The sequence below is a fragment of the Sciurus vulgaris genome (genome assembly GCF_902686455.1).
Source record: "Sciurus vulgaris genome assembly, chromosome: 1".
Taxonomy (NCBI): Eukaryota; Metazoa; Chordata; class Mammalia; order Rodentia; family Sciuridae; genus Sciurus; species Sciurus vulgaris.
In genome coordinates, this window is record NC_136461.1 from 109,449,823 (window position 1) to 109,465,624 (window position 15,802).

The 15,802-nt window shown below is 38.2% G+C and overlaps 1 long non-coding RNA gene across 1 annotated transcript; it reads right to left on the bottom strand.

Annotated features, from left to right (window-relative positions):
- Window positions 1-3,582: 3,582 nt before the first annotated feature.
- LOC306654642 lies at window positions 3,583-4,942 on the bottom strand. The gene is made up of 2 exons (XR_013762012.1): window positions 4,318-4,942; window positions 3,583-4,272 (listed from the first exon to the last, which is right to left on the bottom strand). It is a non-coding gene; the product is annotated as an uncharacterized lncRNA (long non-coding RNA).
- Window positions 4,943-15,802: the final 10,860 nt, after the last annotated feature.

A 15,802-nucleotide genomic window follows, 5' to 3' on the forward strand; every position in this document is an offset into this window, starting at 1 on the left:
TCACTCTGTAGCTATTATTTAGTTAATAGCTGTGGCTTATTCAGTAAGACAAAACTGAATATCATTTAGGATCATAAACAAACACTACTGTTCTCAGTATTCCCCAAGGTTTATACAAATAAAACATAAGTATTGAAAGTATATAAGTTTTGTGTTTTTTGTTTGTTTATTTGTTTTCGTGCTGGAGGACTTGAAGGATTCGAACCTAAGACCTCATGTATGCAAGGCAAGGACTTTATATAGGTAGGTTTGATGGGCATGAAAGTCCAGAAGCAAAAATGATTTTTAAAGAGTGCTAATACTCTCTTACCCACTGCATGTTCAGTGAGCATTGTTTGTAGTGTTCCCTGATCATCCCCAAGTTTCTGTGAAATATTTACATATAATAGCCACTTCTACGGAACAATGCCTGAACTCTAAGGGCTCTCTATGGGCTCTCTATAGTAACACCACCACCTGCAAAACCATGTCTTTGCTGTAGTCCACACCTGCAGGCCACAATCTATACACAATAAAAAGGCTACTCAGAATCTGGGCTAAAGTCATGTAATGCCTATTTTTGGACTGAGACAAAACCAGAACCAGGTTCTTACCACAAACCAAACTTGCCAGTACCTTGAGCTTGGACTTCCCAAACTCAAGAAATAAATTTCTGTTCTTTATAAATTACCTGATCAAATATTTTGTGATAGCTGCAGAAATTCCCAAGGCAGAAATCTATTATTAAATTAAAAAAAAAAAAAAACCTGCAGGTCAAACAAAATGTAGCATTCAAAGACCTTAACCTATCAATAGTCCTTGTGATACTTCAATGACAACAGAATCCTAAGTCAGTCTGGTATAATGAGAGTAGCAGCCTGAGAATCATAATCTAAGGCAAAATGTTTAACAACTTTGCATTCAAGATTTCCTCCAAGTAGAATGAATTTCCCTTTTAATTGGATCAAATTGAATAATAGGGCAAACTTTGAAAAATTCTTTTTTTGTCCAAAAAGAAATGACAGATAGTTTTCACAGTGCCTGGCATATGGTACTGGTGTGAAAAATGTTAGTGATCAGCATATCATAGTACAGTTCCTTTTAAGACTTTTTTATAAATCATATTTTATATATACATAGGAATTTGAACCTCACAAAATGCTTTATTATTACCATCTCTTTGATCCTAATGATACCGCCGTTACCGGTGACGAGTTCTGCTCCTTCTAATGTTGAAGATTGAACACTAGAGAAACATGCCAAGGCAAGCAGATTTTATTTAAAGGTAATAATACAGACTTCTCCCAGCAGGAAGAAGGGGGCTATGGCTGATGTTCCAAAGTCCCCTAAGAAGTGAGCGCACCCTATATCTTTTATAGGTTAAAGTCGCTTTTGTTCTCCAGTTCTCTCCCCCCTTATCTCTCCTTTCTGCCTACGTGATTAGGCCTGGTTTTGCATTAAGTGAGAAGCCATGGGAAGGGGGAGGACCAGGGTGATTCAGGCAGATGGGGGGGCACCAATTAGCAGACCCTTGTTTGCAGTCCTTGATAAAGGCAGGTAAATTTGGTAATCAATGGGCTCCTGAGATTCTTGACATTTTATTCTTCCAGGGGCAGTCTCCAACTTCCAGAGGCAGATGGCTTTATGCCCTCCATTTCCTCGATTTGACCCGATCCCCTATTTCTACACTAACTACCTGTTCTTAATTCTGGCTTCATCCCCCACCCCCCCTTTGCTTTAGGAACTCCTAACTGTTGTAAGGAAAAGAAAGGGGGTGCTGATTGTTCTGGCTGCTTCGAAGCTGAAAGGGGGCAGCAAGGGGCAAGCAGTTTGGAGTTCCTTTTTAAAAAATCGGGTCAATCAAGGGGTCCAAGGTAGAGGTCTGGCTGGGGAAGAGCAGGTTGTAAAGTCATCTGGGGGTGGGTGCTTCTATGAGAGAAGAACAAAAAGACATGAATACTGAAATGAGATTAGTACAAAGTAAATGTTGCAGCATCTGAAACATGCCACTGAGTATCATGAAAATGACAGAAGTCAATCTCTCACCAGGATGTGGAAGAACTGAGAAATTGTTCCCATAACTAGACCTAGCAAAGACTGGAGAGGACAAGGCCTTTATTTGGGTACTTTAACATTGTCCAGGTTATCAGGAATGTAAACACAACATTTAACTCTTAATGTCATAGATGTCCCCAGAAAATATAGTTAAGCTACTTAATGTCATCTGATTTTTGTAAAATATCCCTTTATTGGTATAACCTGTGTTTAGTAGTGATCTCTATACTTCTGTTACTTAGGGCTAGTAATCATACTAGCAAACATAGATTAAGTCTACCTGTGTAGCTTAGGAAGGTCTGCAGGCCTTAAACTGACTAAAAACTTCTGACTCTGGCAGTTTCTCTTGATAGTTATCAGGCACATTTGCCTAAGAATCTTTCTTTCATTTGTAGCTTCCAGTCTTTATTCTAGTGGGCTAATACAAGTGTATATCTTAACTTACATTTAACTATTATTTCTTTTAAATGCCCAGGAATGGCTATATTTTGGTTTTAACTGTTTTGCTGGGTGTTAAGATCAAGCTGGTCAAATTGACCTGGTTCCTGTCTTGTTGAAGAGTCAGCTGAGTTCCTACAGGGGCCACTCGTAAAGAACTTAAGAGCAGCTTCTTAGCTCCACCAGTGCCATTGGTTAGGCAGGGTCTCCTTCATGAAGTGGCTTCCTTTGGAAGCATCAAGAGATGTCTCCCTTTTTCCATGACCCTCCTCTGCAGCAGATGCACTGAGTGATTTTTCATCCTCTAGTGGTCTCAACAATCTCCTTGATCAGGAGGTTGTGTGACCCAGAGTTGCAACACTCCTTAGAGAAGTCCTCTTATTACCTGGGTTCAGGCTGACTTTGAGGGCAAGATACTGTTTTTTTTTCTTGACCTCTGTATTTAATTCCAATTTCTAAGTTTGATCTTAATCATCCAGCAAGCCAGTCTCACCAGTCATAAAGTAAGAGTACTGGGCTTTAACTTCAATGTCTATAACTTTACAGTTATTTACCCTTTTATCTAACTGGAGTCTGCATTAGTACTGGAAGTTACCACTATCTGTTCTATAGGTGTTGGCTTATTATCACAAGTTATCTAGATTGTGTGTTCTTGAAGCAGCTATTTCTACAAAACATTAACAGGTAACAGTTTTACAAAATGAAATTAGCAAGAGTAAAAATATATTCAGCTTGTATAATAGCTATCTTGAATTTTGACTCAGAACCACATTATATCCCCTATTTGAGATCACACTACTTTTACAACAAGAACCAATCTTTTGACTATAACTTTAAATAAGCTGCAGTCTGACTTATTTTGGAGTCACTCTAACATGCAGTAAGGTGGGAGGCAGAGCCTTATCTCAGATAAGGCTTGGCTCTTACAAATCTTAAGTGTTCTAATTCTGATGTTGATCTTTGCTTCTTTCTTAAATCTCATTTTAAGAAGTTTACATATATTGATTCCTGAGTCTATATAAACACTAGTTAAAACAATTTAACATTATATCTAAAACATGAATTATAGAAAGGCTGAGAGAACTTTTAACTTTTCTTTTGTGTGTCAAAGTGGCAAAATGTTTTCATGTTTCACAATATTAACCTTTAAACAAGTCAGGCTCTAACTTTTATAAATACATTTATATTTGAAATTCTTTATCTCAGTGTAAAAAGTAACAAATTTTACATATACCCTATTGATAGCTGGTCCTATAATAGAACATTAAATGATAGAAATAAATCCCCAATTAAACTTTACTCTTTATAAGTTTAAGATTACCATTACAGACAAGTTTAATCTGGAGAATAGCAGAGCTTGATAAATTCCCTGCTTTAAAAACTTGTATACCTGGAAAATATGAACACATTTAATATACAACTAGTGACCATTTCACAAGTACCTTGACACTTTTATCTTACCAAATTTAGTTTTTAAAGAAAAATGTAGACTCTGTAACATAGTACAATACTCTAACAGTTGTTTAACCATAATTGTATACACCCCAATTTTTAAGACTAATTGTCCTAAAGAATAAAACTTAATAGACACAAAGTTAAGAGTAAATTAGTGTTTCAAATCCTTGTCATTTTACCATGTCATTTTACCATATAGATTAAACTTTGGTTTATATCAGAACATTAGTATTTCACCTTAGGAAAAACCTTAAATAGCTTTATCTGTCTCACATACATACAACCAACTTAGTTACACACAAACTTGTTGAAACTTGCCCTTTACTTACACACACTTTCTTATCACTTACTTAGACCCTCATGTATTTCATCACACAAGCACTTTCTCACCCAGAAACATTTTCTTTTCCCTTTTACTAAATATATTTCCATACCCAGAACCTTTTATTTTCTCTTTCCTATCTGTTGACCCCTTCTTGTTCACATTCTGAAACAACTCTTATGAAATTTCTGAATTTAGATAAATTACTCTATTTTAATAAGATTAAATATTTTGTTGTTTATAGTACTCTAATTGAAACACAATTGAAACTTTTGGGACCCTTTGTATATAGAATTGCACTTGTTAGGCCATAACTCTTGATAAACTTGTTTTTAGTTTAGTGAGGACACAAAGTAATTGTATACCCTTTTTATTTACCAACCTATGAAAACACCAATAATGTTTAAGTATGTTACCCCATGTAATTTAATGAGTTAAAAATACTCAATGTTATTTAACAATTAGCATTTTAACTTTGTAAATTAATCAGATGTCTCTACAAACACATTTGAGTAATCCCATACATGTTAACTCTAATTCACTTATTCTGTAAAAACCAAGATATCAGACAAGTGTCCTGAACAGTATTTGCTGTCTCTTTCCTGTTGAAGAAAAGTCCTAGGAACAATTGATATTAGACATTTTATTAACATCAATATTTTATTAGCTTGACTTGCGAGTTATTTTCAAAGACATTTTACTTTTATTAGTTTACCCAATTTGAACCTTTTTAAATCACGTGAATTAAGAGTATCTGGATCCATTTTTAAATTTTAATTTTAGGAGCGCTCAGTTTTGATACAGACAAAATATGACATCAGGCAGCACGACATACAAATAACACAAAATCAAAGGCCTTGTAACTTTATAAGTGAATCTCCATTGCAATGTAACAGATGTTCAAAAACTCTAGTTGAATAAAAAATAGAACTGATCAAAAAAATCATGAGCTCAAAAAAAATATAGAATTTGAAAAAAACAAGAGTCCTGGAAAAATGATATGGCTGTTAATTACTTCAGTAAAGCACCATAAAATTTACTTTTGCTGGAGTTCAGGTAAGACTCTTTTTACTTTTTTTTCCTTGGGTTTGAGACCGGTCTCCTACTGAGCCTTTAGGCTTCTTTTATTTACATTTCAATGTAAGCCTTGACTGAGATCTGAAAGGATCTAACAGGTTTTAACAGAAACCTTGCACCTAGGGCATTTTAGCCATCTCATCAGGACAGGTTGGATGTCAAAGAAAATTATGAGACCTTGTTTTCCATTACTTTTGAGAATGAAGCTACTTTGCTAAGTTCCTGACTGAGATATGCCATTGGTTATTGAGTTGCCTATGGCTGCTTATCCAGGATTTATTTTCCCCTCAGTGACAAACAGGTAAGCTGAGGACAAGAGCTTGAAGTAAGGCCCCTTCTGATATTCCTGGGGCAGAATATTGTCCTATGGTGGCTATTTTCTGTAGTATTGAACCTGTTGATGACATAATTAAGCTTTATTTTTTGAGATCTTTTAATTCCTATTAGCTAAGAAGTTTAGGAGTTCCACAATGGCCTTTTGATATTCCTCCTGGGTGGAGGCACATAGAGGATGTCATTTACTTACTGGAGAACAATTACAGATGTTTTGTTGTGCCCTGTGGCTCAAGACCCCACAAAGACCATCAGAGACCATGATCAATGCAAGCAACAAAGAGTCATTTATTAGCAAGCTCGAGCCTGGTCCTCTGCACACACCAGGTTTTGTCTCAGTCCAAAAGAACCCGGAGACGCTAAGAGGCCCGAGCCTTTGTTCAACAGGCCTATTTATAATGAAAGGCAAACAGTTTTACAGTGTTCTTTTAATTGGCTGACATAAAATTATATATGATGTTATTTTAAGTTCTGAGTCTCCGAGAGGAGTGTTATCATTATCTTTTAAGTTTGCTTTTGCACCGGCAAGGTCAGCTGCCTGGCCTTTATGGATAAGAGGTGAAGATTCTTTGCAGCTTTTATGAGGGGTTTGAGGGCAATTAGGGAAAAGCTTTGTACTTACACAGGCCGAGGTTTTTATGAGGGGCTGAGGGCAGTTAGGGAAGAGGCTTTTGTTTACACAGGTGCGGGCTCTTTCTATCTTTACAGTTTTATCTCTGAATTTTGTTAAGTCCTTAGCTATGGTTTGTCTGGAACAGGTGAGGGCCATCTAAATCCTGAGGCAACACTGTCTAGGTTAGTTGAGATACAGTATCTGGTTCCTCAAAGGCAAACAGAAATTGCCATTCAGAGTCTAGCATAGACAGGAAAAGTCATCTTTTAAATCTAACTTAGTAAACCAAGCAGCAGTTGGAATCCAAGATAAAAGTGTATGGATTAGGAACTACAGGGTGAGGGAAATTACTGCTTCATTATTCTAAGGTTTTGGACTAGGCAGTTTGCTTTTTAACTCCTAAAATGGGTGAATTGATTGGGCTATTGCAAGGCATTAAAATTTCTATCAGTTTGAATGATCTTTAATAAGTCCTTTTTCTTGCCTATATGTTCCCTTTTCTTTCTTTTTGATGTCTATTAAAAATGGAAGATGCAAGCTGGAGAAGATCATCTGAGGATTGATCAGGCCACGTGCCAATTTTTGTAATTTCCTCTAAACCTTTGGGGCTGACTAAATGATAAATTTATACCTTAAAAGTAGGTGGCCCTTTATGGATTCAGAATTCAGAGTGGTGTGTTTTCTTATTGCTTTCCTAAGTCTCTCCATGAAAATAGCAGGACTTTCCTGAAGGTTGCACAATAGTTTTTTTTAGGCATCCTACTCATTATTCGAATCCCAGTTAGGATGGTTTCTGTGAACTGCCTTTTCTCTAGATGGTTAACAGCATAATTTTCCAGGTGAAGTCAAATACCTGGCGTAAGTTTTGAAATATCTCAATATTATTAGGATCTTCCAAAAGCCTCCTTAAATTTATTTTTGTCTGTCTTAAGTTGGGAGGGTCCCCTCGATTTTCCTCCCTTAGTGGGCGATTCCTCAAGGCTTTCTCCTCTCATGGTAGAGATTATTGCTGTCAAGCATGGTAACATATGAAAGGCACTTTTCTTGATCATTTGTAATTTGGCAGTATGCAGGCTAGTGGTGAACCTGACAATACTGTTGAGAGAGAAGCTCCCTTAGAAGTATTAGGGACGTCTCCCTAACTTTGAGCTTCCTTGCGGTCCAGAAAAAAAACATCTCTCACTACCTGGCTTTGCCAAAGTTATTTCTGGCCTTCTTTGGCAAAGTGCTAGGGTCCTAGTTTGCCCTGTGCTAGAGACTCTGGGAGGATTCAGACTTAAGGGCATTACTGCTTTTTTCCTGCCACTATAAACTTCTAATTATGAAGATGAGGACAAAAGTAAAACGTGTGCCTTTTGCCTATCTTTTTGCCCTGTAGACTAAAGGAATCTCCGGAGGGTGGGGGGACATCTATTGGTTGTTAGGCATATAACGCCCTTAGCTTGGAGGATCTCACGGGAGCAGTTTTTAAATGCCTCCTCTTGCAGCTTAAAGAGAACACCGTGAGCACATTTAAGCACGGGAACAGTAATGGGGAGATTCTAGTGTCTAGACTAGTGAAGGCTAACTATGCGAACAAAGGGAACCTGGGCATTTTCATACTAATCATCCTAGGCCTTAATCCTACAGTCTGAATTCCTAATGTCTGACCAGCAAGAGAAGGGGAGCATCCAGGAGGGAGTGGATGTGCGGGAGTGTTGTGCACTGTGTGGTCCATATGGAGGCAAAGGTAATTGGCACTTTCCCTCAGTGCCATTCATCTACTGATCACTCTGGATACCCCTCAGGGCTGTCAGGAGGGGGAGTCCGGAGAAGGAACCTTTGGGGTCCACCCGAGAGTAGCCCGGGCCGAGAGCCCCGCAGTTGTTCCAACCCTTCCTCCACCTCCACACATCCTGGGCAGATCAGGACTAGGGACACTGTGTACTTGCGGCAATTGTGCTCCGGGCCTGGACAGAAAAGCAGGAAATGGCTTCAGCACAGTCCAACATGCCTACAGAGCAGGTGATTGCCTGGGCTGGGAAACCTCTCACCGGAGTCTTAAGAATGGTGGCTACACTAACTGCATTTAAGTAGCCAACGGGTGCCCATTTTGCCCTCCAAATATAAAGAGACAGAAAGATACACCTCAAACAGATGTGGGGTGCGTGGAGAGAGAAGCTTACTTACTTTGGCATAAATCTTGGTGGGACTTCCAAATCTGATACCGCTGTTTACTGGTGATGAGTTCTGCTCCTTCTAATGTTGAAGATTGAAAAAGAAGCATGCCAAGGCAAGCAGATTAAGCAGGTTTATTTAAAGGTAATAATACAGACTTCTCCCAGCAGGAAGAAGGGGGCCATGGCTGATTTTCTAAAGTCCCCCAAGAAGTGAGCGCACCCTACATCTTTTATAGGTTAAAGTCTCTTTTGTTCTCCAGTTCTCTCCCCCCTTATCTCTCCTTCCTGCCTAGGCCTGGTTTTGAATTAAGTGAGAAGCCATGGGAAGGGGGAGGACCACGGTGGTTCAGGCAGATAAAGGGGGGGGCACCAATTAGCAGACCCTTGTTTGCAGTCCTTGATAAAGGCAGGTAAATTTGGTAATCAATGGGCTCCTGAGATTCTTGACATTTTATTCTTCCAGGGGCAGTCTCCAACTTCCAGAGGCAGATGGCTTTATGCCCTCCATTTCCTCGATTTGACCCGATCCCCTATTTCTAAACTAACTACCTGTTCTTAATTCTGGCTTCACTAATATAAACCTTTTGAAGTAGATGAGACTTGTACCATTGATTTTCTTTTACACAGAAAGCAACTAAGCTATGAAGACTCTTAAAAGATGTCAGTCATTAATCTATTGCTAGGTATCAACTGGCAAAATATATACTTAATTTTCCTCCTTCAGAAAAGATTAGAAATGCATATAAGATCTACCAAAGGAAATATCTACAGCACAGTTCAGGTAACTATGAAATATACTGTCCTCAGGACCAAATAAATACTGAGCAAAATCTAAACTCAAATAAACTGCTTGTAATTGGCTACAACAATGTCCAGAGCCAGGGCTGTGAGCTGCCTCTATGGATGCAGGGTGAGGTCTTCTCTGTGCCAATCATCTGCCCTACCATTGGAGAAAAAATAAACCTCTGGTAGCTATAAAATCACTCAGGCTTATCTCCCATGTCAGAGCCACCAGGGGCAATCAAAAACCCTATGCAGGTTTTCAAGATGGCAGATAGAGGGCAACTGCATTTCATGTTGCTCCAGGACTCAGGATTCAAGAAGAGGAGGTATTGAGAGACTCGGGACCAACTCAGAGCCACCAGGTGAGTCTCTCCCACTGGCTGAGTCTCCCAGATGGGGTAGTAGTCCTGGAATGCAGGAAACTTCATGGAGTAGAATTGCCCAGTGAGACTCTCCCATTGGAAGGGTGAACCGGGACAGCCAAGGGCATTACAAAGGAGGGCTGCCTAAAGAGAGACTACTGTGCTTAGTGAGGCTCCCTGACTGGGGGAGTAGGTCCGGACTGCAGGGAATTTCTCCGAGAATGGCTGCCCATCCAGAGACTTCTGCACAGAGTGAGGCTCCCCGGACCCAGTGGTAGTTCTGGACCCCAAGGAACATTGCAGAGGAGGGCCACCCAGCAAGAGACTTCCATGCAGAGCCAGGCTCTCCTGCCCAGGCAGTAGTTCTGGACCCCAGGGAATGTCACAGAGGAGGCCTACTCAGTGAGGGACTCACTTGCAGGGCGAGCATCCCAGCCCAGGAAGTAGGACCAGACCCCTGGGAAAGTCACAGAGGAGGGCTACACAGCCCAGGTGGTAGTTCTGGACCAAAGTGAACTACTCAGAGGAGAGCTGCTCAGCAAAACATCCCCACCAGGTGAGTCTTCACCACTGGGCGACGACTTTCACACAAGGGTGGTAGAATGAGAGACCCAGGACCAGACAGCTGTGCCCCAGCCTGCAGTCTAGTCCCCCTATGGCTGACCATCTGTCAGAAAGCGGAGGCATCTCTGCCACTACCAGGGAATATACACCCCCTGAAGGCCACCACCCCTAGAGGGGCAGCTTCCTTTAGGAGCACTGCATTATCAAGTTCCTCAATGACTTCAGGCTACTGAAGGCTAGGAGTTGAGTTATTGGAAATCTACAGAGACACTGTAAGTCGATAGGGGAAATCTGCACTATCTCAGACTTTCACTACTATAGGGGAAGATGCCAGAGCAATATGAGAAAACAAGGGAAGAAAATGTCCCAAAACAAATGTAGCTGCTACATCAATAAAATCTGACAACATGGAAGAAGAAATGTGAGAAAGGGAATTCAGAATGTACATAATTAAAATGATCAAGACTCAAACAATGAGATGAAAGAGCAAATGCAGGCTTTGAATGATGGCACCCATCAACAGTTAAAAGAGCATATATGGGAAGCAAAAATCATTTCAATAAGAGAGATTCTGAAAAAAAAATGAGACAGAAATCCTTGAAATGAAGGAAACAATAAACCAAATTAAGTACTCCATAGAAAACATAACCAATAGGATAGAACACCTGGAAGACAGAACCTCAGACATTGAAGACAAAATACTAAATCTTGAAAACAAAGTTAAACAAACAGAAAAGATGGTAAGAAATCATGAACAGAAACTACAGAATTATGGATTATCATGAAAAGGCCAAATTTAAGAATTATTGGGATTGAGGAAGGCTCAGAGAAACAAACCAAAGGAATGAACAATCTATCAATGAAATAATATCGGAAAATGTCCCAAATCTGAGGAATAAAATGGAAAAGCAAGTTTATTAAAATAAACCCACACCAAGGCACATTATGATGAAAATACCTGTACCATTGATCTACCTGTCTATTTTGGTACAAATACCATGCCGTTGGTTGTTATATTGCTTTGTATTATAGTTGAAAATCTGGTATTGCAATACCCCTGCTTTACTCTCCTGCTAAGGATTGCTTTAGCTATCTGGGTTTCTTATTCTTCCAGATGAATTTCATGATTGCTTGCTCTATTTCTATGAGGTACATCATTGGGATTTTAATTGGAATTGCACTGAATCTGAATAGCAGTTTTGGTAGTATGGCCATTTTGATAATATTAATTCTGCCTATCCAAGAACATGGGAGATCTTTCCATCTTCTAAGGTTTTCTTTAATCTCTTTCATTCTGTAGTTCTCATTGTAGAGGTCTTTCATCTCTTTGTTAGATTAATTCCCAAGTATTTTATTTTTTTCGTGGCTATTGAGAATGGGTAGTTTTCCTAATTTCTCCTTCTGAAGATACATTACTTATGTATAAAAATGCATTACATTTATGAGCATTGATCTATATCCTGCTGCTTTACTGAATTCACTTATGAGTTCTTAAAGTTTTCTGGTGGAATTTCTGGTTCCTCTAAATATATAATTGTGTCATCAGCAAATAGGGATAGTTTGAGTTCTTCTTTTACTATTTGTATCCCTTTAATCTTCTTTGGTCTGTCTAATTGCTCTGGCGAAAGTTTCCAGGACAATGTTGAATAGAAGTGGAGAAAGAAGGCATCCCTACCTTGTTCCAGTTTTTAGGGGGAATGCTTTCAGTTTTTCACCATTAGAATGATATTGGTCAAGGGCTTAGCATAGATGGCCTTTACAATGTTACGGGAATGTTCCCACTATCCCTAGTTTTTTCCAGTGTTTTTGAGCATGAAGGGATGCTGTATTTTATCAAATGCTTTTCTGCATCTATTGAAATAATCATGTGATTCTTGACGTTAAGTCTGTTGATATGATGAATTACATTATTGGTTTCCAAATGTTGAACCAACCTTGCACCCCTGGGATAAAAACCCACTTGATCATGGTGCACTATCTTTTAAATATATTTTTGTATGCGATTTGCTAAAATATTTTGAGAGTGTTTGTGTCGATGTTCATTAGGGATATTGGTCTGAAATTTTCTTTCTCCATGGAATAGTAACAAAAACGGCATGGTATTGGTACCAAAATAGACAGGTAGATCAATCTACAGAATAGAGGGCATGGACACAAATCCAAATAAATACAATTTTCTCATACTAGACAAAGGTGCAAAAAATGTGCAATGGAGAAAAGATAGCTTCTTCAACAAATGGTGCTGGGAAACTGGAAATCCATATGAAGCAGAATGAAATTAATCCCCTATCTCTCACCCTGCACAAAATTCAACTAAAAATCAATCAAGGACCTTGAAATCAGGCCAGAGACCCTGCATCTTATAGAAGAAAAGGTAGGTCTAAATCTCAACATGTCAGCCCAGAATCAGACTTCAATAAACATGACTCCCATAGCACAAGAAATAAAAGCAAGAATCAATAACTGGGACAGATTCAAACTGAAAACTTCTCTCAGCAAAGGAAACTATCAGCAATGTGAAGAGAGACCCTACAGAGGGAGAGAAAATCTTTGCCACTCATTCTTCAGATGAGCACTATCTAAAGAATCTATAAAGAACTCAAAAAATTCTACACAGAGAACACAAATAACCCAATCAACAAATGGGCTAAGGAAATGAACAGACACTTCACAGAAGAAGATCTACAAGCAATCAGCAAACATATAAAAAAATGTTCAACTTATCTAGCAATAAGAGAAATGCAAATCAAAACTACCCTAAGATATCATCTCACCCCAATTAGAATGGTGATTATAAATAATACAGAAAACAATAGGTGTTGGCAAGGATGTGGGAAAAAACGGTACACTCATACATTGCTGGTGGGGTTGCAAATTAGTGCAGCCAGTCTGGAAAGCAGTATGGAGATTCCTCAGAATGCTTTGAATCGAACCACCATTTGACCCAGCTATTCCATTCCTTGCCCTATACCAAAGGACTTAAAATCAGCATGCTACAAGATGCAGCCACATCAATGTTCATAGCTGCTCAATTCACAATAGGCAGACTGTGGAACCAACCTAGATTGCCCTTCAATTGATGAATGGATCAAGAAACTGTGATATAAATATATATATATATAATGGAATATTAGTCATAAAGAATGATAAAATTATGGCATTTGCAGGGAAATGGATGAAATTGGAGAATATCAAGCTAAGTGAGATAACCCAATCTAAAAAAGCAAAGAAGAATGATCTTGCTGATAAGCGGATGATGACACATAATGGGGGGGGCACAAGAATGAGAAGGAGAGACTCTATAGAGGGATGTGAGGGGTAGGGGGGAAGGGAAAAATAGCAGAATAAATCAAACAACATTACCCTATGTAAATGTATAATTACATGATTGGTATGCCTTTACTCCATGTACAAACAGAGAACAACATGTATCCCATTTGTTTACAATAAAATAAATTAAAAAAGGAAAGAAAAGAAATGAAAATACCTAACATACAAAATAAAGACAGAATTTTAAAGGCTGTGAAAGAAAAGAATCAAACTACATTCAGGGGGAAAACAATACAGATATCAGCAATTTTTCAACCCAGACCCTATAGGTTAGACTAGAACAACATTTTTCAACCTATGAAAGAAAATGGATGCCAACCATGATTCTTACACCCAGCAAAACTTATCTTCAGATTTGATGACCAAATAAAATCCTTGTGTGATAAATAAATCTAAAAGAATTTACAAAAGAAAGCTGGCACTACAGAACATTCTCAGCAAAATATTGCATGAGGAAGAGATGAAAAACAACTATGTAAATCAGCAAAGGTAGGGACTACCCTAAAGGAATAGCCAAATAAAAGAACCAAGTCGTGTCAAAAAACAAAAATGAGCCAAATGATCAGGAATACAAATCATATCTCAATAATAACCCTAAATGTTAATGGCCTGAACTCATTAATCAAACACATAGACTGGCAGATTGGAATGAAAAGATAGATCCAACAATATGCTATCTGCAAGAGACTTATCTCATAGAAAGAGATACCCACAGACTAAAGGTGAAAGAATGGAAAAAAAACATGCACATGGACTCAGCAAAAAAGCCAGAGTATCCATCCTCATACCAGATAATGTGAATTTCAATCCAAAGTTAGTCAGAGGGAATAAAGAAGGACATTTCATAATGCTTAAGGGAAGCATAAATCAACAAGACATAAAATCATAAATATCTATGCCCCAAACAGTGGCTCATCCATATACAACAAACAAATCCTCCTCAATGCCAGGAATCAAATAGACCACAACACAATAATACTAGGTGACATTAACACACCTCTCTCACCACTGGAAAGATCTTCCAAACAAAAATTGAACCAGGAAATCATAGATCTCAATACACACAATAATTTAGACTTATTGGACAAATATAGAATATACCATCCAACAAAGAGCAAACACACTTTCTTCTCAGCAGCACATGGATCCTTCTCTAAAATAGACCATATTTTATGCCACAAAGCTACTGTTAGCAAATACAAGAAGGTAAAGATACTACCTTGTATTCTATCAGATCATAATGGATTAAAATTAGAAATAAATGACAGAGTAAAAAACAGAAATTACTCCAACACCTGAAGATTAAGTAATAAGCTATTGCATGATGAATGGATAACAGAAGACAACAGGAGGAAATAAAAATATTCTTAGAGGTAAACAAGAAGACAGATACATCATATCAAAATCTCTGGGACACTATGTAGCAGGACTTAGAGAACAATTCATTTCATGGATCGCATTCAATAAAAGAAAAAAATCAACAAATAAATGACCTAACCCTACAGCTCAAAGACCTAGAAAAAGTAGAACAAGCAACACAAAAACAGTAGCAGACAGGAAGTAGCTAAAATCAGAGCTCAAATCAAGGAAATTGAAACAAAAGAAACAATTGAAAAGTTGATAAAATAAAAATTTGGTTCTTTGAAAAAAATAAACAAATCGATAAACCCTTATCCACACTAACAAAGAGAAGGAGAAAGAAAACTCAAATTACTAAAATTTGAAATGAACAAGGATATATCATGACAAACACAACTGAAACACAAAACATAATTAGAAGCTATTTTGAAAATCTATACTCCCAAAAATAGAAAATCTCAAAGACATCAACAGATTACTAGACAAATATGAATTACCTAAACTGAACCAGGAGGACATACACAATTTAAATAGATCAATTTCAACTAATGAAATAGAAGAAGTCATCCAAAGCCTACCAACAAAGAAAATTCGGGGACCAAATGGGTTCTCAGCCGAGTTCTACAAAATCTTTAAAGAAGAGCTCATTCCAATACTCCTCAAAGTATTCCATGAAATAGAAGAGGAGGCAACCCTCCCAAACTCATTCTATGAAGCCAATATCACCCTGATACCTAAACCTGACAGGCACACATCGATAAAAGAAAATTTCAGACCAATATCCTTAATGAACATCGACACAAAAATTCTCAACAAAATTTTAGCAAATTGCTTACAAAAATATATTAAAAAGATAGTGCACCACAATCAAGTGGGTTTTATTCCAGGGATGAAAGTTGGTTCAATATCCAGAAATCGAGAGATCCAAGATGGCAGACTAGAGGGAGGCTGCTTCCTTGTCGCTCCATAACTC